Here is a 6,271-nt window from a genome sequence, read left to right on the forward strand (position 1 = left end):
CCCGAATAGAGCATGGAGGGCTTCTCCACTTGCTATTTTACACAGACTTTACTTAGCTTTTACTCCTCACAAATGAGCCTATAGGTTCATTAAGCCTCATGCGATATATAGAGATTGTTCCCATTCATCTGTATTCTCTCAACCGCTCCCTGCAACTGTTTAACTATATAAAAAGAGAATGAAGAAAAACAAGCTCTGTGTTGTCTGATTTTGGGGGCATTTCTCACATTGAAAACAATATTGTGAAAAATACTTAACTTACACAACTTTCATAGAAGTCTCTGAAGTTTTAGCTGCTTGTTTGCCACCTGATGTGCTTACCAATTGGCCAGAGAAGACCCAAGTTGAGTTATCCTGGAAGAAGTCCATGGGGTCTGGTTCCAGACTAAACTAAGAGGTGGAGGGTGTAACCACAAGGAGGAGCCCTGGCGTTGGGTGCCTCTTGCATCATACCGAGCCTGGCATATGGATTTCCCTGTTTCAAAAGAATTTTAAAATAAAAAGCACAGTTTTCATCAGACATATTTTTATATATATATTTTTTCACATTAGACTATCTTCTCTGTCTCTTGGACATTTGTTTCTCCCTTAAAACCAATATCTTGCAATGGTGATGGTTGTGAAGACTGTTGCTGGGTAAGAACAGACAAACCACTGCCTTTCTGAGCATGCTGGCACATCACAAGCACCTCTGCTGCCATTCATTGCTTTCCTCAGCCAGAAAGAGTCACCAGATCTTCCCCCGCCACATCTGCAGAAGAGACCCTGGGAGGAGCACAGCAGTAGATTAGAATCATGTCAGTCTCAATTAAATTTAGTGTAAATCAGAGTGACAAGAGAGAATGTTCAAAGCTCTCATTTATTTCCTTTCGGGAAAGAAAAAAAGAGTAGTTGGTCAACACATCCACCATAATATTTTCAAGTCAAATAAAAACACACAGTAGAAATAAAACTGCACATAGTTCCTAACTTTCAACTAGCAAGAAGCTTGAGAGGGGCATGAAGCATTCTCTTGACCCTGAGAAATGCTCTTCCCAGCCATTAGAACAAATCCTTCCAGCTCTGCTACATGGGGCACGCAGAATCAAGGCTTCAGAGGTCATACATCTCCCAGTAGTTCTCCCCAGATCTTTGAGTCAACTGTGAATGCAGCAGGAACATACTGGAAGAAATCACTGCACTGACTTCAATACCTAAATAAGGCCTGGAAGCCCAGCTCTGAGAACCTTTGAAATAAATCACAGCAGTGAACTTCAGCCCACACCTACCTGACATCTGAACCACTGCAAAACTAGACCAATTACACCCAAGCTCTTCAGCAAGACGAGGCAGCTGTAAGGATGTGTTAGCCTTTTGCTATCACATCCAAACCATCTGAAGTGGCAGTCACCAGCCCTTAAATCAGAAGCAGGGAGGCAGCACTTGCAGTTTTCAACAAGTCAAAGATGCAGCTAAAACTTCAGCCTTAAAACTGAGAAGTCTGGGCTTACCTGGGGGTCACCTTTGCTGAGGAGCACAAATTGCAAGGATAATGCTGCATCACCTACAGGATTTCACAGGGTTTGATGCATCCCCAGAGAAGTCTCAGTTCAAAAGGTGGATTAACAGGTACTACCAGTGGAAACACAGTTACAGCCCCAGCCTGATCACATCTCAGAGGCCCACGCAGCTTGTAAGCTGCCTTTCCACTTCAAGTTGGGATCTAACAGGGGGATGTTAAGAGTTCATCCTTCTGCTGTTTGCCAGTTAAACAAGGGCTCCCTTTGATTTTAAATTACTGAAAACTCTTGATTCAACTAAGGCAGCCTGACTAGAAACAGTTTCTATAAGCCACATCGTGCCATTAATACACTGACTTAATGCAACAAATGCGAGACATCATCTAGGTTTGGCTATTAAGAGCCAATCTGCTCCCAGCAATGTTTGCAAGGGACTTTATTTTTCTTTCTCCTTTAGAACTGATGGAATCTTTCAAGAGCTGTAAGATTTAGAAATCCACAAAACATCGAAGTTGTTTTCCTATTAGCGTACCCCATGCAGAGAAAGCCAGCCATTATCACCTTTGAGGAATGTGGTCTGCCCCTGTTAACGTTCGCTTTGACCTCCAGCACTGGTTAAAAGATGTCACTTTCTGGAGAATTCTGTGGCTATTGTGTCATCCAAATAGAAAACACTGCCTTGTGCCTTGCAGGAGACCCTTTAAAAACATGCTGATATAAAGCAGAGGGATGCCTGCATCCTCCCTCTTGCTGTGTCACTGTACAGCTGGCTTCACAAAAGGGCTTGTGGGATATTCCTCAGGCTTTTTCCTAACCCTGCCAGGGGTGTCGTAAGTCCATTCAGTTTAGTAACATCTCTTCAAACCCCTCAAAAATGAAGTACACACATAGATGCTGCAAAATCAACCACATTTTACCTAGCGGTGACTCCAAGTCAGCATTGCAATGCTGAGAAATGAAGGTTTCAATTAAACCCTTAAGGACAAAATGCCCATGACTTCAAAGAAACCAGGATTCGCATCTAAAAACATGCAGAAAAGGTACATTAAGGGGAAAAAAAGCTGAATACCGTTTTTCTTCGCTCAGCACCACAAATTAAACCAGCCCTAGCAGTTTCTGGTCCAGCAGAGGCAAACATTACTATGTGCACAAATAAATCTCTTTCCCAACACTCTCATATCAGTCAAATACTTGCAAGGAAAGCAGCCAATCAGTTAAACCCCAGAAAGCCCAAGTTTGCAGGAGCACGAAGAAGGCCACCATCCAGCTCATCTTATCTAGTATCTGCAAGACAGATAACACTATGGAGCTTGGTGTCTGCACTGGAAGAGCCTCTGTAGGAAGGTTGATTAACTTAATGGTATTTATACCATCAGTGAGTTATCTGCAATTCAATCAAAGAGCCATCAAGGTCTGTTTATTAGTGTATTTTTAAAAGGCATTTAAAGCATAGGTTGAGCACTTATTGCATAAACCTAATAAACAAGATTACAAGAATCTAATCGCTGCTCTTTGAAAACAGCGCTTTCTGTGGCAAGAAGCGATTTACAATCATTACTGATTTGAAAAGGAATGAAAAGATGAAAGAAAAACAGCAGCAGAAAAAGGGGCAGAGGAAGGCATTTATGTTTATTTTTTTTAATAGGATTTGCTACCAGCGTGTAAACATCACACAGGATCCCGGCATCCTATTATTGCTCATTGCAGATGTGCACCACAAGCCTGGTCTCCCCAGTCTCCAAAACTGGTTCTAATATTGCTCTTGTTTGGATTGTAACCTGACCCACACCTTCAATTCATGTTTTGTTCGTGTCTACCTTTTATGCTGGATGACTTTCCTTGTCTTCATCACCTCAGCAAGTCAGAAGGGAAACACTTTTAAAAGCTGTGGCATTACTCAAGCTGTGAGGTGGGCAACTCAAGAGGAGCAACATCTTAAACCATTCTGCACAGGGGCAAGTAAAAAGTCAATAAGGAAATACCAGAGTCAGGCTCTTTTTAACTCGCTGAAAATGTGAGAGAGCAGCTCATTTCCTGATCACTCATGTGGAAATGGTAAAAAATAATTAAGAGCAATGGCTAATCACCAAATCAAAGCAAATATTAAATAAGCAAACTTGCTTTCTGCCATCAAGTTCAGTGTGCAAATGAGCAATGGCATTCAGAAGTTCAGCCCTTAGACCAATTAAAAAGGGTACATTAAAGGGAAAACAAAGATTCAGTTTATGGCTACATCGTGTTAGAACATCAGCATTATGGGAGCTGTTGGAGCCACATGGTCAAGACTGGGACAAAACACAGGGATTTGCTTTAGAGTTAGACATAAATACTATACAAAACCACAATGTAGATGGGAAAAGCAAATTCTGCCCTTTGCTCCTATCCTATCCCACTTACATTTCACTGCTGCTTCCAAGCAGGCTGCATTCTAAAGATGAGGATGCAGACCCCTATTGCTGAGCATGATCTGACCCTAAGCTCACGTTGCCACAGCTGATTTGGATCATGTTTACCAGTAACATGAAAGAATTAACACACATCTTGATTTTTAAAGGAAACTACCACAAGTTTGCAATTCCTGTCTCTGAGTATAACCTTGAAAGAGCACATGAGGGACCCACGCTGCAGCCTGGGGTCAGACAGGGAAACAGCAGTGGTTCTTGCAAGCAAATCCTAAGGGTAGAAGACCAAACCCAAACTGGTTATGATGGAATTGCTGTTCCCAGATTTGCAAAGTTCTGTTGATAGGTGGATCCTTGGGAAGGAGTATACGTTGAATTACATTCAGCTCTGATACAAGTTCATTGAATTTGAGGGATGTGCAGTCTATTACATGTTAAATTCTCAGAACCTAATCTGAAAAGAGGAATCCGATGGTTAAAACTTCAGAAGGTTAAGATGAGGCAGAAGGCAAAGATAGGAAAGAAACCAGAACAAGTCACCATGCAAAGGAAAGCTCATTACAATTGTTTCCAAGCACTGTAAGTCTCCTTCTGCAACTGCTGCTCAAGAAGCCAACCATCTGGCTGTGTTATGGTGATCCAAAGTATGTATTTGCTGTGCTATATGTACCATCAGCTAATTCAAGGATACTAGGACACCTAGAGACTGCAGTATTGAGATAACACTGGGAAGGGAAACATCATCTTTAGGGGCAATAAGCCACAGAGCTGGCAGTGTGGCCAGGAGGATAAGGCAATGAGAAGGAACACAGAGACTCCTTGCAGTTTGCAACACGCAAACTCCTCCAAGCAATCCCATTTCCTTCTATTGTTTGGAAGAACTTCTAGTAGGATGGCAAGATCTGGAAGGAAAAGAGCAGCACACCCTTGTGACAAAGTGGCCCACGGCCTCCTGGGCTGCATGAGGAAGAGGTGGAGGAAGGTGGCCCTTCTCTTCTGAGCAGCACTGATGAGGCCACATTTGGAGTGCTGGGTCCAGAGGTACTTAAGGGAGCATCTGATGTACATCAGGCTGAGAGAGCTGGGATAGTTCAGCCTGGGGAAGAAAAGGGGATAGATCTTACCTATGTTTATAAATGGATGGGGGGAGCAAAGATGACAGAGCCAGACTCTTCTCAGTGGTGTCCAGTGAAGGGAGGCAATGGGCACAAACTGAAATACAGGAAATTTCATCTAAACATAAGGGACTTTCATGTAAGGGTGATTGAACACTGGAATAGGATACCTAGAGAAGCTGTGGACTCTCCCCATCCTTGGAGACATTCAAAACCCAATTGGACATAACACTGAGCAACCTGCCTCAGTTTACCTTCCTTTGAGCTCTTCCAACATCAAGTATTGTGTGATTTTTACATGCTACTTGAATACAATTGCAGTTGCAAGACTGAAAAAGAAAAAAAGCCCCAAATTCACACTCAGCTATAGAAAAGAAAAATGCAATTCATGAGCCATCACTTTATTCAGGATACTTTTTTTTTGGAACGTCAGGCCTTTTACTGCACGCTTGGGAAGTTTTCTGGAGCAGCAACAAAAGCTGCTTTTCCAAGCACGTGATTAGAAAGCCAGCTATTAACCCAAATGCTTCCTACTGGAAAACCTATTGCCAATGTAAACTTTTCCAAGGTTAGATCTGTGCACTTTATGGAGCTTGAGCCTTTAGCTACTGATTCCAAGGGATGGTTTTCTGAGCATCCATCATTTGACTAAGTTCACTCCAGAAACTAACAATGATAATGAAGAACATGAGACTCCCATCTTGCAGCAACAGCTATTCTCATACCTATTGCTATTGCAAAAAAAATGGCCTTTAAAATGAGGCAAAAGCTTGTATTAACTCAGATTTGTTATTACAGGGCCAGCTTCCAAGATGTGAAGTTGGCCAAAGGGGCAGCCGGAGGGGAACACTGTCAAACAGAAAGAGAACAAAAAAAACCCATAACCCTGAAATGGAAAGGGATAGACCTGGGCCTTGATATAAATGTAAAGAAATATTCCTGAGGTTCAGAAGACTGTTTTCTCTTGTTGGTTGAGTGGGTTTCAATTTAAAACCAAACTGACACATGGTGGTTTGGATCGTTCGTGTTCTTTCACTCACTGTACTCTTCCCAACTTTCAGACCTTTAGCACAAAAATAACCTCAGCCTTACCCCCATGTCTCACCTGACTTACCTCTAAGTGACAAGTCAATCTCTCCTCCTTCCAAAGATGAATTAGGGCCTTTGGAACTGGTTAGCTACCCAGACAATTCCCTTTCTGGGAGCCACCTTCCAGCATGACCTCTCTGCATGCTTTTCATCAGCTGGATGGCTG

The sequence above is a fragment of the Neopsephotus bourkii genome, unplaced genomic scaffold (assembly GCF_033783945.1).
Source record: "Neopsephotus bourkii isolate Nb327-2 ecotype Australia unplaced genomic scaffold, CSIRO-AGI_Nbou_v1 NB_668, whole genome shotgun sequence".
Classification (NCBI taxonomy): Eukaryota; Metazoa; Chordata; class Aves; order Psittaciformes; family Psittacidae; genus Neopsephotus; species Neopsephotus bourkii.